This window comes from Ambystoma mexicanum, chromosome 10 (genome assembly GCF_040938575.1).
Source record: "Ambystoma mexicanum isolate Mex_15411 chromosome 10, UKY_AmexF1_1, whole genome shotgun sequence".
In the NCBI taxonomy this organism is placed as follows: domain Eukaryota; kingdom Metazoa; phylum Chordata; class Amphibia; order Caudata; family Ambystomatidae; genus Ambystoma; species Ambystoma mexicanum.
In genome coordinates, this window is record NC_090932.1 from 1,252,452,386 (window position 1) to 1,252,469,526 (window position 17,141).

The following is a 17,141-nucleotide window of genomic DNA, read 5'->3' on the forward strand; positions in this document are numbered from 1 at the left end:
CTTTGGGCGAGTAAAGTAGCATACCTCCCGCATTGCATGGGAATCAGATACCTCAAGTTCTTCCCATATCTGCGCAAGTATGGCAGAGTTGGCCACTGTGGCGCCTTCTTGTTCCAGAACTTGTAGAATGGGCTCTGATTGGCGCAGGTCATTTCTTATTGTATTTAACACATCCCTTCTCTCTCGAGATGGCCATATCAGACAGGATGTCAGCTTTAAAAACTATATCTAAGAGTGCCGCAGACTTAAAACAACAATTATTACAGGCCAGAGGGGGTGGGGGGTGCTAGCTCGATGGATAACGTTGCAGGAGCATGGTTCGAGAGCGTGCGGGCCAGTATCTGGGCATTTTTTACCCTGCCCATCAATTCACCCAAAATCAGGAAGAGGTCAATCCTGGAGGAGCTGTCGTGCACAGACGAGTAGAATGTATATTCTCGTTTCTGAGGATTAAGGGCCCTCCAGACATCCCGGGCACCAAGCAATACAATGTGCGTATTCAGCCTGCGGGCAGCCTGCGATAGAACCCTAGGAGCGACTCTGGTTCTATCCAGATCATTATATAATATTATGTTTATGTCCCCCCCAGATGACCTGCACTCCAACATAACCCATAAGAATGGACGCAACCGCGTCAAAGAAGCCCGGGGTGTCCACATTGGGTCATATGTATTCACTATGAGGTATTCTACATTCAGCATTATGCAATATAAAATGACATATCTGCCCTCTGGATCGATGTAGCTCTTTTTAAGCACAAATTTCATGGACTTATGAATCAGAGTCAAGACGCCCGTGGCCTGTGTGGAATATGATGTAAAAAATCTATTCAGCCCCCAGGATGGTGCCAGGCTCAAGGCCACGCGGCCACAGGCATGTGTTTCCTGTAACATGAGTATCTTGACCCCGTGTCTTTGAGCATAAGCTGTGATTTTACGGGCTTTCGTATAGTTCCCCAACCCGCAGATATTCCATGACATTATACATACACCCATTGCACTACTTCAGGGGACATCCCAACAGTTTCCACTCCATGCAAGTATTCCCGTGCCAATACTGTATTTTTGTAGCTCGTCCGACGTGTGCAATGCCCAACCACCTCTGCAGTTTTTTTATATAACATTCCACAACAATGCTCCCCCTCTGCCCTCACCGCCCCAACCCAACCGGCAGTGTAGTATCTCTCCCCTTTGGTCCAATCATCAGAAGGCTGCCCCCAACTTGGCCCCCCTGTATCACAGGCCTGACGGGGGCCCGCTGTCATGACCACTGTGAGGGGCACAAGTTGTGCCACAAGCAGACTCCCACCAGAGCCCTGAGGGCCTTAAAACCACTGCAAAAGGGCTCCTGGAGCCAGTCCTGGCACCTTTGGAACCAGGCTCATATGTAGGAAGGAAGGGCTGTTCAAACTATGACCCATTTATGTACATGGGCCTTTAAATCCAACATGGAAGCACCCACACAGTCTAGTTCTAAGAACCAAGCCATGCTGTCTAGTGTTTTGAGTGTGGCACGCCTGGAACTACTTTCCCTGGTACTACTTTACCTGGGCTATATGAATCACACCCTGACTGCAGAACACGCTTCGTGTCAAGATCCTGGTCTTCAGCATCTTCCTTTAATCCTGCAAGAACAAGAACAAGATTATTCTGTCTTACCTGAGAAAACACCATCCAGTACTCAGCATCTCAACTGGGCTGCAATCTGTGGGAACCGAGAGAAGGAGAAACATAACTCACCTGTGAGTACTAGTTTAAGGACTTCCGGCAAACCGCTACCACAGCTGCTGTTCGAACATTGCGACCTGCAATAACGAGAAAGGGAAAAACAATATTAGAATGCGCACTTCCAAAACATCGAATTCCATCAGTCTTACCTGAATTCCATCGCGCTACGCCACGCTTCCATCCGGAGCACCACAGCAACATCTGCAAAGGAAAAGAGACATATTCATGTTCGCTTTCAATATTAAATAACCGCACAGCGCTGTACTGACCTTAACGGATTCTGGGGGCCTGTTTTTCATCGCACTCTCATCCACTCGCAGCACCACAGCAACCTGTGAGGAGAAGAAGAAGAAAACACAGTGTAGCTTTAAAAGACAATAAAGGCACTGCGCTTCGTGCTTTCTCTTACCTAGAAACGTGCCTCTCCATCCGGCACGCCAGCATCAAGACCTTCACACCTGAAAAGAAGGAGATAAAGACATTAACGAATTCCCACCATAAACAGAACAAAGACTTACAATTAACAAACCTACCTGCCTAGCAGCAGATTCGGGGTCACAGCAGGCCTGGGCCCAAGGAAGGCGTACTGCACCAGTGAAGCAACTCGGGTAGCTCGCCAACAAACATCAAGAGCCCCTGCACAAGAATCGCAGGACGGATAGCTCACACTACAAATAACTAAGGTGAGAAAAGAACCCAGTGGGAAGGGAATCGGTCAGAGGGAGGTGGGAGATTCACCCAATTAGAGACAGTTATCACAAATCCTCCCTTCTGTAATTGCAGATTCATTATTCAGCACTGGGCAACTACGCATCCAGGGTTCCAGATCTCACAGCCTTCCAGATGCCCCGGGGGATATCAGGTGAGCATAACACCCGCACATAACCCAACCACCAAAACAATTGTTGCAGCTGCAGTGGGGTGCGCTGCTGCCATGCAACCAACCTTGTAGGATTCATGGCATTGCTCAATCAGCAATTCACACATCTGACAGCATAGGTTACCTCATTATCTTATCAGTGTACAGTAGTAAGTATACCAAGGACTAACAACATCATATCACAACACCCAGTTCCGTACTAGGTGAGTCAAAAATATGTGTTATACAATAGATAGCCATTTTCCACTAGTGTTCCTAATCGCTAGTCCCCAGTGGGGCTGAGGGTCTCCTAACCAGACAGTGCAAGAGGACCATGAATTACTGCTTAATCGTAGAATCCATGGCATTGTTCTATCAGCAATGCACATATCCAACAGCATGGGTTGCCTCACTGTCCTATCAATGTACAGTAGTAAGGATACCAGAAAATAACGATAATGTCATTTAACAGCATGCACTTCCATACCAGTTGACTCAAAAATATGCAATATACAGTGGACGACCAGTTACAACATGCGCTCCTGTTTACCAGTCGCCGGTGGGGCTGAGGAGCCACCTACCCTGGCAATGCAACAGGATGATTAATTTCCATTCAAACATCTACTTTCATAGTTAATAGGAAGGTGATGAATCTTCACACCACTATCTACACATGAGCAGCAGGGTGATATTGCTCATGAGTTGAGAAAGCACAGGCGGCACCCGCTTCCCTGTCTATCATTTTCCATGAGGTCATTTGCAGGATTATTCAGCGGGATTTGTGCCTTGATAAATGTTACCGCCTCGTCTGGGACCGTGAAGAAATAGAGCTTCTCCTTGAAGGGGAACTTGAGCCGGTGGGAAAAAGTATGGAGTATGGGATATTTCGTTCCCTGAGCATTTTCTTTACTCCGATAAATTGGCATCGCTCCTGCTGGACCTCCACAGAAAAGTCAGTGAACATCCTGATTATTTGAGAGCCAAGTCGAAGTTCCCCCTTCTCTCATGCGAGACAGAGGACCTGATCCCTGTCTCTGTAGCTCAAGATTTTGGCAATGATGGGCCTGGGAAAGTCTCTGTGTCTGGGTCCTGGGGCCAAAGCATGATGGGCCCGCTCAACAGTGAAAAGGGGGGACAGGTCAGGCTTGTCCAATAGTTCTTTGAGCAAGTTTTCGACTGCTAGCTCCATCCGTCCTTTAAGAGCGTTCTTGGGAACCCCTACGATTCTAATGTTATTTCTGCGTGACCCGCACTGCAGGAGGAGGATGGAAAGGGCCAGAATTTTTACACCCAGGACTAGCCTTTTTGGGATGCCTTATGACCAGGTGTATGGGAGGTACAGGTTTCCACCTCACATAATACTCGACCTGGTGAGTGAGTGGGAGGATGACCTCACATCACCCACCCTGTGCTCCCAAGCACTGAGCCCCTTGGAAAAGGTGCTCAATGTACTGCACTTCTTGGCCACTGGTTCTTTCCAGCGGACAAGGGCCATAGTGGGGGGGGTGTCACAGGCCACGCAGTCACGCTGCCTACACCAGGTGTTGGCCATCATGCCTGCAGGCCCATCAGTCCGCAGGCACATATACCTGCCCAGAACACCTGCAAAAAGGCAGGCTGCCATCCAGGATTTTTACGGGGTGGCACACTTCCCCAAAGTGCTAGGTGCCATTGATTGCACCCATGTGGCTCTACGTCCTCCCAGGGCAACTGAGCACATCTATAGAAACCGCAAGCACTGGCATTCCATCAACGTGCAGGTAGTATGTGATGCCAAGGGAATCATCACCTCAGTATATGCCAATTATCCAGGGTCCACTCATGACAGTTTAATTTACAGAATGTCAACCCTAAACCGGGACCTAGAAGCTGGGCGGCATGGCGATACGTGGCTGCTTGGTGAGTATACATGCCTCTGCACATGCATGCATGTCAGATACTGAGTAATGTCACAACCCCACTAATGATACCCATCATCACCTCCCCAGGGGACAGTGCCTACCCTCTGAGCACCCACCTGATGACGGCAATTCGGAACCCCACCACACCACTCGAGGTAAGATACAACACAGCCCATATTGCAACCTGGGGCATAGTGGAGCGCACATTCGGGGTGCTTAAGTCACGCTTTCGCTCCCTTGACCGCTCTGGTGGGCAGCTGCTATATGCACCCCAGTAGTGTGCAGGATCATAGTGGCAGCATATGTCCTACACAATGTTGCAACCCGCCGGGGCCTGCCGGTGGACATGGTGGTGCCCCCACATCCCCAACCACATGCACGGCTGCTGCGCATGGGAGGGGAAAGGGCATGTGGTGAGGCAGCCCGTACGCAGGTGGTGGCTAATTACTTCACCTAAAATCACACCCCTGTGGAGTGCACACAGCCCTGGTACATACCAGCTGACAATCAATGATGATGACATAAGGGACAGTCAACTGTCACAACCATACCAGCATAAGATTGGTCACCTGGAAGTGTTATATTTTGTGCATCCCTACCTACCGAAAGACAACCAATGCTGTGTCACAAAAAGACACACATTTATGCTGCATGAATGACCACCCCCTTCCAAAATACAACATGAAAACAGCGTCATGTCACCCAACCCCTCCCCATCTCCGCTACCCAATACACCATGGCATGTCATGCAATGTGAAAGCAAACAAAGGAATGCACAACACATGACACAAGTGTCACAAAGTGCACTGTCCCAAATGGAAACAGGCACAGACAATATGCTCCCAGTAATCAATAACAAACAGCACACATGACCAAATACTTACCAGCAACACAATACAGCAACAAAGGATGAAACATTGCCAAAATATGACAGTACCAAATAAAAGTAGTGCAAGTTTTACAACCTGAATAAACCAGCACATCCACCCCTTCCAACTGCAGAGTGTTGACATCAGGCAAATGTGTCAGTGTACTGCATACAACATGATCTGCATCCGCAAAGGAGATGGCCTTGTGAAGACATGAAGAAGGTACCTGTGAATAAGGAGGAAGACATGGATGCAAAAGCACATATCAATACACCATGCAGTGTTCAATACAACAACAATCCCCACAAGGGATGTACACACAGTTTTGACTACAGACTGGCCACACACGGCTCATGGGAGCCCAGTATCACTGTGTAAGTCACTGTCACTTGGTCACAACCTTTGCAAGCCCATTGTAAGGGAAGCAGGAGGGTTGTGTGTGTCAGGAACCCAAGTATCTAACCCAGACACAGGACAAGCCTGCATGTGTCCAGCTGTAATACACAGTGTATGCCCACGGGAGCCACACAAGGCAACACTTGGCCATGTGGGGGCCAGGGGGGGGAGGCCACCCAGGAGGTTCGAGGACAGGGTGCACACCAACACCCACCTGCGTAGATGTTGCGAGAAAAAAAAATACCTCCATGGGCTCATGGCCTGCACGGCTACGCTATTGTGGGAGAACTGCTGCTGTCGCTCTTTTCACCCTCTGCTTCTGCATCAAGAGGTGGTGGTGCTATGGGAGGCAGCCCACGCAAAGCCCTGGTATGGTCCTCCATGGCAGCAAGCATGCAGGTGTTGAAGGTCTGATTCTGGAGGATGATAGTGCAGAGATCCCCATGCAGCACCTCACAGGTTGCCTGCATTTCTGCATGCATGGCCTCGGGTGATGCTCAGATCTCCTCCCGAGTTGCCTGCAGCTCAGCTGAGAGCAAAAGTGTGAGCTGCTCCAGCTGCTGTTCTGACCTTAAATTTTGGGAAGCCTCAAGTTCACCTGAGTCTGCCTGAGGAACTGGAGTTCTAACCTCAGGGCTTCCCTGTGGCCCTGTGACTCCACAGAAATGGCTTCCCGCAGAGTCTCCAGTGCCGCCCGTCAGTCCCTGTTGGACGCCAACATGTCTTCCCTGTGTGATTGGCAAATGGAGTCTGTTGCCTGCTGTCGTTGCTCCATCTGCCTTTCAGGGGGGAGAATGGAAGTGGCCACCCTCTCCATTGCCTGAGCCATCATTTCAACTGATGCTCCCTGTTGTGCTGCTATAGCATAGATGGAGTTTTCCCATACAGTATTGCCTGGTGGCGCACGGCCACCGCGTCAGCGGGCACCACACCTGTTTGGGGCAAGGCATTCTGCACCTTGCTATGCCGGCACTGCCTGAGGCTGCAGGACTGCATTCCCCCTCTGATCTGCTGGCCCAGGAACAGGATCAGATGTAGTGAAGTGTGACCCTGCATCCGTAACCGCCAAAGGCGGAGTTACCAACACTAACTTCCCCATAGAGGGTTCTACCCCTGGTGCAGGTGGGTTGGACAGAACAGAATCCCTACCAGAAACACTCACCTGCGACAGCACATTAGTGTCATCATCCGATTCAGCACCTGAATCATAGAGGTCTGGGGAGGTGCAACCAGAGACACCCCTGGACAGTATGGTCTGCAATAAGATTGGGTTTTCACCCCCCACCACACCACGTCCTCCACTGGTGCCCGGTCGTGCCTCAGATTCCTCCTGGGTCTGCACCATCTCCTCAACCTCAACAACATCAAGTGCGTCATCACCTGCAAAAACATGAAAGACAACAAATGGAAACAGGCATGAGCACCATAGCACACACATAGGCCTGACAAGCCAGAGATCCAGTACATGATTTACACATGTCCGACATGACAATAACCCTGGCATGCATGCACTGTCAATGAGTTGGAAGGGGAGGCAAAAAGCAGACACTGAGGACACCAAGATGGAAAAGCAACACATTTGCTGCATGCTGGGTAGCACTGGCATCACACATTAGCCTGTGAGTGGCATGTACAATACACATACATGACACATGCCAGCATACAGATGGCATGTAGCCTAACCATGGTACATTTCACAAGTACAGCCATATGTCAGTGAATGAGTACTGTCACCCATCCATGTGAGATGGACATGAGGAGATGAAAAATGCTAAATAGTGTGACAAAATATGCATGTGCCACACAGTGCAACACATCCAGTGTACAATAATACAGTGATCGCAGGCAGATGTACACATCAATGGTTGGTCACTTCAACATGACAGGAAATAACTATCATGTTCCACATTCAAACAGGCCCCAAAAATGTATGTGAGCAGGCCAATACTCAATCAGCCTGAATGGTCTAATCATTCACATAAGAAGGCAACACATGTGGGCCAATGTGGGGTGTAATCAATGACACAAGCATGTCACATATGTGGCATTAGGGCTGGAAAATGTGTTGCAAAAATGGGAGAATTGAAACAATCAGCCTGAATGAGCATTGAAAAATCCTGAACAATGTTGTAGCAAGATGACAGTTGAAGGGCAACTGAAGTAATGTGGCGCTAATTGGCTACTGTGGGCAGAAGGGATACTGTCATACCCAAATCCAAGGCTGTTTTGGAGGAAGCACATGGGTGACCCATACCACTCAGGAGTACACACCCTCACCTGGCACTTAATCAGAACCCGTCACCCAAACAACATACACATGGATTACACACACATGCATGGCCACTCACCGGACAATGCGTCGTAATCTGGTAGGTCTCCCATGCCTTGGATCTGTTCCTCTGTGACGAAGGTTCCAGCAACAGACTCATGTTCAGTGAGTTGGTTGTCCTCTGGTGGAGACCCACCGCCATTCACCAGAGTAGAGGCATGATTTGAGGCTAGCCTGTTCTTTGCTCTGCGTTTCAGGTCATTCCACCACTTGTAGCAATCATCAGCTGTGCGCCTCACAAATCCAAGGCACTAATATGGTCCGTGATGGTCTGCCAGTGTGCCCTACGTTGACCAGGTGTGGTCTTGCACCCTGCAGTCAGCACCATTTTGTGGCTATGCGCCGACACATAGGCCACAAGTGCATCAAGTTCGGCGTCATTAAAGCTAGGCTTCCTTAACGTGCCAGAGTGTGTAGCCGTGTCTGGGGTCTCAGCCTGTAGTGCCAGAGCACCCTTCTTCTTCTTTTTCAAAGGTGGTGCGGATCCTGAGTGGCTTACGCCGCTCTGGTCAGTAGGAGCAGAAGCGCAGGTGGACTGGGTACTAGAAGTGTGTGAATGCACAATGACCATATGTCTTGGTGCAGGCATTGGCTGCAGGGTGACCTGCAGCCAATGCCTGCAGGTTTGATGGACCTGGACCGACACTGTCCCGGCTGGGAGACTCAGAGCTGGGGTGGTTAGAGCTGCAGCTGCCCCTGCAGCCTCCCCACCCTGCCTACTTGGGGCAGCAGATGACATTGCTGCCCCAGATCCACGTGGCCTGGTGAGAGCAACTTGCACTGTCACACGTGGCTAAGACTTGCTGACCTGGAAGTCAGCCTGGGAGTCATCCTGTGTCAGTTCAGGTGCCAAAATGGGCCGGGCCAACCAGGGCTGAGCTGGGATGGTGTCAGCTACGTTTCCCACAACCATGGGGGGGGCATGGGTGTCCCTGATTGGTCCTCCACACACTGGGGTCTAGGGGCACCCTGCAAATCCTGGCAACGTCCCCTACTGCGCCCACCATGCCCACCTTTTGGAGGTCGCCCACCTTTGCCTCCCTTACTGCATGGTCGCCTCCCAACTGTGGCACTGATGTTGTGCGTATAGGAGTTGCAGTAAACAATTGTCCTGGGCAATTGGGGTGAAAGGGGTAGGGTACTAGATGGAATTCATGCCCTAGTGCTCTAGCAAGGCTGTATGTGACCCCTGCGGGAAGATGACGGGTCACACACGCACAGGCACCCCAAAAACAAAAACACATGTGCACGCAACCCCTGGTAGACCACGTGCGTGGAAAAATAAACCTGCACTACGCTGTTGCAGCAAGAAACACAAAAATAAGCGTACGCGTGTTACACGCAGCCTACAATGACCTCTGAAGGGGTACGCGACACACGGGGGCAACTACAGTTGGAAAATACATGCGCGACTCACCGCTTGCCTTGAAAAAGAACGTGAAAAAGACACGCGTGTGCATGTAGGCAACACCCCCGCCAAAAGAAGAAAAGAACGCAGTCTGAGTAAACAGGGAGTACGAACTGGAAACGTTGTGGAGCAATCGTGTGTGAACTGACAAGAAGTACAAGATACACCCGCTCGCTCTCCACAAAAAGCATGTACAAGGAAATAGTTGGATACTTGTACCTTTTAAGCCAGCCCACACATGAAACGTCACTTACGCGCTTACGCGCTAAGGCCCTTTCCTCCAATAGCACAGTGACGTGCAGTTTTCTCACGTGCTGAATCACTACGCACCCGTGTTGTGGGCAATACCTGTGCGCCTAACGTCACTGACGCGCTTACGTGCTAAGGGTCTTTCCTCGAAGTACACGCTGACGTGCAATTTTTTCACGTGCCAAATCACTCCGTATCAAGCTGGCCACACAAATACACACGGAAGACCACGCTTCTGCCCAAAGGGCCATTTTCCTGCCCCCCAGAGCCCCGAGCACGCTCCCAACTGCCATCTCCTGCTGTCTGACTGCCTGCTGGCCACGTGCCCTGCTATTTGCTGTCTGCACGTCAGCCAGGGGTGCAGTTGCTGTGACCACCCCTGCTGGAACTGAAGACTCCCGACTGGGATACCATCGCTCCACAGCCCAGCCCCAGGACCCAGTTGCCCACCCACACCTGCCTCTGGGGTTCCCATGTCGGGCACAACACCATCTGACACCACTGGCAACCCCCAGCCAGAGAGGCAGAGGGCCACCAGCTTCAGTGGCAGGTAAGTTGGTGTCCTGGTGGAGCAAGTCCTGGGGCAGTATGATGCCCTCTTTGAAAGTTCATGCGCCGACAATGAAGGATGGACCAGGATCTGGATGGCCATCGTGACTGCCATCAACGAGGAGGGGGTGGCAGTCCGCGACATCAAACATGTCCTGAAGCGCTGGGAGGACTTCAGGTCCAGGATCCTCGAAGGCAGCAGATGCCAAAGGGCGCCGGGGCCACCTGTCGGACCGCCAAATGAGGGTCCTGGAATGCACACACCCAGCGTTCAATGTCCAGGTCTTTGAGAGGCAGACCCGTCTGGAGTCGAGCGGTAAGTGTACATGCATACTGATTGGACGCTGTACGTATTGTGGTGTGCCAGTAGTGTGCAGGTTGCACATGTGTTTTTGTAGGGCCATGTATGGATGTGTAGGTACAGGGGTGTGAGGCTGACACATGTGAGTCCTCTCATGTGCGAGACACATGGATGGTGTATGTGTTGGTAAGCATGCAGGCCAAATGCAGATGTGGGTGCACACATGTTTGAATTACTGTGTAAGTACGTTGGCATGGTTGTGGTGTCACACATGGATGGTGGTTCCAGCTGCATGTATCTGCACTGTGTACATGTGCATGTGTGTGTATTTGACAAGTGTGCAACTGTGATGCAACATGGATGCATGTGACACTGGCATGTAGAAGGCTGAATGGCAGATGTGACATGGATGGGATCTCATCACTGCGACAGTTGGTGGAGATGTACACATGCATGTAAGTGTGGTGGCCTGTGTGCATGTGTTGTGCACTCCCCGTGTTTCATGTGACATCAGGCTCACCTTCGGCTGCTCGTGCTGTTGTTTGTGTATGGATGGTGCTGCCTGGTGGAATAATGCTGTTGAATTGCTCATGTGTGCGAGTTGAAATGACATGTGTGTTGGGGAGTGTGATGCCATGTCTGAAGTTTGACACTGACACTCATGTACAACTGTCATGTGTGTATCAGTCCATTGTCCAGTGCCCTGATGCCTGTGTTCTATCTCTCCCTGTCTGCAGCATCAACTGATGAAGAGGGCGGAGAGGGTGCTGTGGAGAAAGTGGCAGGGATCGCACCACCAGCCAGAGACGCAAGGCCCGGCTCCCCTCCCAGGTTGCCATCTTGTCGGGGAGTGAGGAGTCTGGTGCCGCGTCCCAGGCCGCAGCTGCCGAGGGTAGGTCCTAAAGGGGGAGGTTGAAGTTGGACTCCTCGGCAGCAGAAGGGGCAGGTGAGACCCCACAGGGTCCGACGGAGGATGGCACGGAGTCATCCAGGTTGGTGGGGGGTTTGGTGGAGGAGGAGGCCGTGGAAGGGACACACACGGGGTCTGGAGGTCGGGATTCCACTGGTGCTAGTGGTGCAGTGCAGGGGCAGGGACAGGAGGCAGCACAGGCCACCGCGGAGGTGCTTGTGTGTAATCCTGTCCCGATCCTGTGACTGCATCATCCCGCACCAGCAGGGATGCCTACATCCAGGCCCGTTTTCAGGGAGGGGATCTGCTTACAACAACTGACCTTCTTCTCCCTGCGGACGTGGCTTTCCGGGACCGGGTTGAGCCTGTCCTGAGTGGGATGGCGTTGCGTCAATGGAGCATGCGAGGTGACCTGCAGTGTTTTCGTGAAGACACTGCACGTCATCTCGAATGCATCATTGACCGCGTTGACCTACTGGGACTGGTCACCAGGGCTGGATTCCTCCGTTTGCTGGACCTTGTTCCGACCCCCTCCTCACCTGAACACCCTACGTGCCAGTCATCCTCAATGCCATCTTCCCACCCATGTATCACCTGGGTACCCTGTGGAGCTGCCTCTGACCCAGGGGCCAGGCTGGTGGGGGACACATCCCTGCCAGAGTCGGGAGTCGGACGTCCAGCAGGGGTGGCCACCACGTCAACTGCACCCCAGCCAGAGTAGGATGTGCAGGCAACAAGAGCAGGGGCACAGGCACAGCAGCAGCAGCAACAAGGTGGGAGCCATGATGGCTCGGGCCTTCGACTTGGTAGAGGCAGGCATCGGCCAGAGGGCAGGAGGACCCAGGATTACAAGTGTCTTCCGTGTGGCAGCGGTTGGGCACGCCATAGATGCGGAGTGGCAGCGGGCGGAAGAGGCACGGCTCACAATGGTCAGGGTGGAGAACTCCATGTGCAGGGCACTGAGGCGGGCCGAGTGCCCCGAGGCAATTCGCAGGGAGTTGGAGGTCAACATGTCATCGTCCCTGCGAACCCTCGGGCCATGGAAGAGGACCGCCTCCAGGACATTGAGCGGGAGTTTGATGATGCCCTGGCCCGAGACATCGAAAAGTGAGCCGTCGCACTAGCCCGCTGCCATTGTAAATAGTTTTTAGTGTTAGGTTTCATTTTCGATTTCCTTTGATTTGGGGTGATTGGACTATGCCCCACACATTTGTATATAGTTTTTTCTTAGGTAGTTTCTTAGGTAGATCTAATTTCTTTCGTTGGGCTCATGGATCCTTGACAATGGATTGTACATAGTTGGACAATGGATTTATTTGAACTTTTTCTTTGGATTTCTCCATGGATTAATGGATTTTTCTTTTTACGTTTCCTTTGGATTTGGTTTGATGGAGGGAGAGTTTGGACTATTTTTCTTTTGGATTTCTTTGGATTGGTTATACTTTTCATTTACTCATCTTTTGGACATGCTTTTCATTTCATGTTTGCTATTTTTTTATGCTTTCATTTCATTGCTTTATTTTTGTCCATAATACATTTTGATATTTTACTTCCATGTGTTTGATTCGCTCATTGGCTTCATGCATGTGAAAATGTAGGTTTACACAATCAATGCCAACCAGTGTGTGCCTAGGACGTACATAGTTGACTTTTGGTTTTTGTCTTCAGATAGGCATGTCAGTTTGGGGTGGATTGGGAAATCATTGCATCTCAAGACTGGGGTGGCGTGCTGTGGTAATTTGGTGTAGAATTGGGCCATGATTGTGCATCTTTATGTCATGTAGGGGGGACATGAGTGGGGGCCTGCTGGCAGGTGCCCCTCACTGCTGGGGTGTGGGGGTGCAGGGGGACATGGGTGGGGCCTGCTGGCAGGTGCCCCTCAATGCTGGGTGGATGGGGGTGCAGGGGGACATGAGTGGGGGCCTGCTGGAAGGTGCCCCTCACTGCTGGGGGTGGGGGTGCAGGGGGACATGAGTGGGACATGAGTGGGGGCCTGCTGGCAGGTGCCCCTCAATGCTGGGTGGATGGGGGTGCAGGGGGACATTAGTGGGGGCCTGCTGGCAGGTACCCCTCACTGCTGGGGGGTGGGGGTGCAGGGGGACATGGTTGGGACATGAGTGGGGGCCTGCTGGCAGGTGCCCCTCACTGCTGGGGGGTGGGGGTGCAGGGGGACATGAGTGGGACATGAGTGGGGGCCTGCTGGCAGATGCCCCTCACTGAAGGGGGGTGGGGGTGCAGGGGGACATGAGTGGGGGCCTGCTGGCAGGTGCCCCTTACTGCTGGGGGGTGGGGGTGCAGGGGGACATGAGTGGGGGCCTGCTGGCAGGTGCCCCTCACTGCTGGGGGGTGGGGGTGCAGGGGGACATGAGTGGGACATGATTGGGGGCCTGCTGGCAAGTGCCCCTCACTGCTGGGGGTGGGGGAGCAGGGGGACATGAGTGGGGGCCTGCTGGCAGGTGCCCCTCAATGCTGGGTGGATGGGGGCACAAGGGGACATGAGTGGGGGCCTGCTGACAGGTGCCTCTCACTGCTGGGGGGTGGGGGTGCAGGGGGACTTGAGTGGGACATGAGTGGGGGCCTTCTGGCAGGTGCCCCTCACTGCTGGGGGATGGGGGTGCAGGGGGACATGAGTGGGACATGAGTGGGGGCCTGCTGGCAGGTGCCCCTCACTGCTGGGTGGATGGGGGTGCAGGGGGACATGAGTGGGGGCCTGCTGGTAGGTGCCCCTCACTGCTGGGGGGTGGGGGTGCAGGGGGACATGAGTGGGGACCTGCTGGCAGGTGCCCCTCAATGCTGGGTGGACAGGGGTACAGGGGGACATGAGTGGGACATGAGTGGGGGCCTTTTGGCAGGTGCCCCTCACTGCTGGGGGGTAGGGGTGCAGGGGGACATGAGTGGGGCCTTCTGGCAGGTGCCCCTCAATGCTGGGTGGATGGGGGTGCAGTGGGACATGAGTGGGCGCCTGCTGGAAGGTGCCCCTCACTGCTGGGGGTGGGGGTTCAGGGGGACATGAGTGGGACATGACTGGGGGCCTGCTGGCAAGTGCCCCTCACTGCTGGGGGGTGGGGGTGCAGGGAAACATGAGTGGGACATGAGTGGGGGCCTGCTGGCAGATGCCCCTCACTGCTGGGGGGTGGGGGTGCAGGGGGACATGAGTGGGACATGAGTGGGGGCCTGCTGGCAGGTGCCCCTCACTGCTGGGGGGTGGGGGTGCAGGGGGACATGAGTGGGACATGAGTGGGGGCCTGCTGGCAGATGCCCCTCACTGCTGGGGGGTGGGGGTGCAGGGGGACATGAGTGGGGGCCTGCTGGCAGGTGCCCCTTACTGCTGGGGGGTGGGGGTGCAGGGGGACATGAGTGGGGGCCTGCTGGCAGGTGCCCCTCACTGCTGGGGGCTGGGGGTGCAGGGGGACATGAGTGGGACATGATTGGGGGCCTGCTGGCAAGTGCCCCTCACTGCTGGGGGGTGGGGGAGCAGGGGGACATGAGTGGGGGCCTGCTGGCAGGTGCCCCTCAATGCTGGGTGGATGGGGGCGCAAGGGGACATGAGTGGGGGCCTGCTGACAGGTGCCTCTCACTGCTGGGGGGTGGGGGTGCAGAGGGGCTTGAGTGGGACATGAGTGGGGGCCTGCTGGCAGGTACCCCTCACTGCTGGGGATGGGGGTGCAGGGGGACATGAGTGGGACATGAGTGGGGGCCTGCTGGCAGGTGCCCCTCACTGCTGGGTGGATGGGGGTGCAGGGGGACATGAGTGGGGGCCTGCTGGTAGGTGCCCCTCACTGCTGGGGGGTAGGGGTGCAGGGGGACATGAGTGGGGCCTTCTGGCAGGTGCCCCTCAATGCTGGGTGGATGGGGGTGCAGTGGGACATGAGTGGGCGCCTGCTGGAAGGTGCCCCTCACTGCTGGGGGTGGGGGTTCAGGGGGACATGAGTGGGACATGACTGGGGGCCTGCTGGCAGGTGCCCCTCACTGCTGGGGGTGGGGGTGCAGGGAAACATGAGTGGGACATGAGTGGGGGCCTGCTGGCAGATGCCCCTCACTGCTGGGGGGTGGGGGTGCAGGGGGACATGAGTGGGGGCCTGCTGGCAGGTGCCCCTTAATGCTGGGGGGTGGGGGTGCAGGGGGACATGAGTGGGGGCCTGCTGGCAGGTACCCCTCACTGCTGGGGGGTGGGGGTGCAGGGGGACATGAGTGTGACATGATTGGGGGCCTGCTGGCAGGTGCCCCTCACTGCTGGGGGGTGGGGGTGCAGGGGGACATGAGTGGGGGCCTGCTGGCAGGTGCCCCTCAATGCTGGGTGGACGGGGGTGTAAGGGGACATGAGTGGGGGCCTGCTGACAGGTGCCTCTCACTGCTGGGGGGTGGGGGTGCAGGTGGACTTGAGTGGGACATGAGTGGGGGCCTGCTGGCAGGTGCCCCTCACTGCTGGGGTGGGGGTGCAGGGGGACATGAGTGGGACATGAGTGGGGGCTGCTGGCAGGTACCCCTCACTGCTGGGGGCTGGGGGTGCAGGGAGACATGAGTGAGGGCCTGCTGGCAGGTGCCCCTCAATGCTGGGTGGATGGGGGTGCAGGGGGACATGAGTGGGGGCCTGCTGGCAGGTGCCCCTCACTGCTGGGGGGTGGGGGTGCAGGGGGACATGAGTGGGGGCCTGCTGGCAGGTGCCCCTCAATGCTGGGTGGACGGGGGTACAGGGGGACATGAGTGGGAAATAAGTGGGGGCCTGTTGGCAGGTGCCCCTCACTGCTGGGGGGTGGGGGTTCAGGGGGACATGAGTGGGGGCCTTTTGGAAGGTGCCCCTCACTGCTGGGGGTGGGGGTGCAGGGGGACATGAGTGGGACATGAGTGGGGGCCTGCTGGCAGGTGCCCCTCAATGCTGGGTGGATGGAGGTGCAGGGGGACATGAGTGGGGGCCTGCTGGCAGGTGCCCCTCACTGCTGGGGGGTGGGGGTGCAGGGGGACATGAGTGGGACATGAGTGGGGGCCTGCTGGCAGGTGCCCCTCAGTGCTGGGGGGTGCGGGTACAGGGGGACATGAGTGGGACATGAGTGGGGGCCTGCTGGCAGATGCCCCTCACTGCTGGGGGGTGGGGGTGTGGAGGGACATGAGTGGGGGCCTGCTGGCAGGTGCCCCTCACTGCTGGGGGTGCAGGGGGACATGAGTGGGACATGAGTGGGGGCCTGCTGGAAGGTGCCCCTCACTGCTGGGGGTGGGGGTGCAGGGGGACATGAGTGGGACATGAGTGGGGGCCTGCTGGCAGGTGCCCCTCAATGCTGGGTGGATGGGGGTGCAGGGGGACATTAGTGGGGGCCTGCTGGCAGGTGCCCCTCACTGCTGGGGGGTGGGGGTGCAGGGGGACATGGTTGGGACATGAGTGGGGGCCTGCTGGCAGGTGCCCCTCACTGCTGGGGGGTGGGGGTGCAGGGGGACATGAGTGGGACATGAGTGGGGGCCTGCTGGCAGATGCCCCTCACTGCTGGGGGGTGGGGGTGCAGGGGGACATGAGTGGGGGTCTGCTGGCAGGTGCCCCTTACTGCTGGGGGGTGGGGGTGCAGGGGGACATGAGTGGGGGCCTGCTGGCAGGTGCCCCTCACTGCTGGGGGGTGGGGGTGCAGGGGGACATGAGTGGGACATGATTGGGGG